Raw genomic sequence first — 371 nt, 5'->3', positions numbered from 1 at the left:
CTGCTTCTGTTGACTCAGAAACTATAACACTAAACAGTGGAACACTACAAACATTTGAGATTCTTCCATCTTTCCATTTACAGCCCACTGGTACTCCAGGCACCTGCCTTCTTCAAACAAGCTCAAGTCAAGGCCTTCCCCTAACACTGAGCACGAGTCCCACAGTAACCCTGGCAGCTGCTGCTCCTGCTTCTCCTGAACAGATCATTGTTCATGCTTTATCCCCAGAACATTTGTTGAACACAAATGATAATGTCACAGTACAGTGTCACACACCAAGAGTCATCATTCAAACTGTTGCTGCAGAGGATATCACTTCTTCACTATCCCAAGCAGAACTGACAGTTGATAGTGATCTTCATTCATCTGAT

General features: G+C 43.9%; 1 protein-coding gene across 2 annotated transcripts in view; it reads left to right on the top strand.

Annotated features, from left to right (window-relative positions):
- Aldh7a1 (aldehyde dehydrogenase 7 family member A1) overlaps nucleotides 1-371 on the top strand; it is a 50,806-nt gene that overhangs the window by 41,340 nt on the left and 9,095 nt on the right. The gene's annotated exons all lie outside the window — the stretch shown is intronic.

This window comes from Mastomys coucha, unplaced genomic scaffold (genome assembly GCF_008632895.1).
Source record: "Mastomys coucha isolate ucsf_1 unplaced genomic scaffold, UCSF_Mcou_1 pScaffold13, whole genome shotgun sequence".
NCBI classification, from domain to species: domain Eukaryota; kingdom Metazoa; phylum Chordata; class Mammalia; order Rodentia; family Muridae; genus Mastomys; species Mastomys coucha.
The sequence above is the reverse complement of the archived record's forward strand: the minus strand, read 5'-3'. Positions and strand labels throughout refer to the sequence as shown.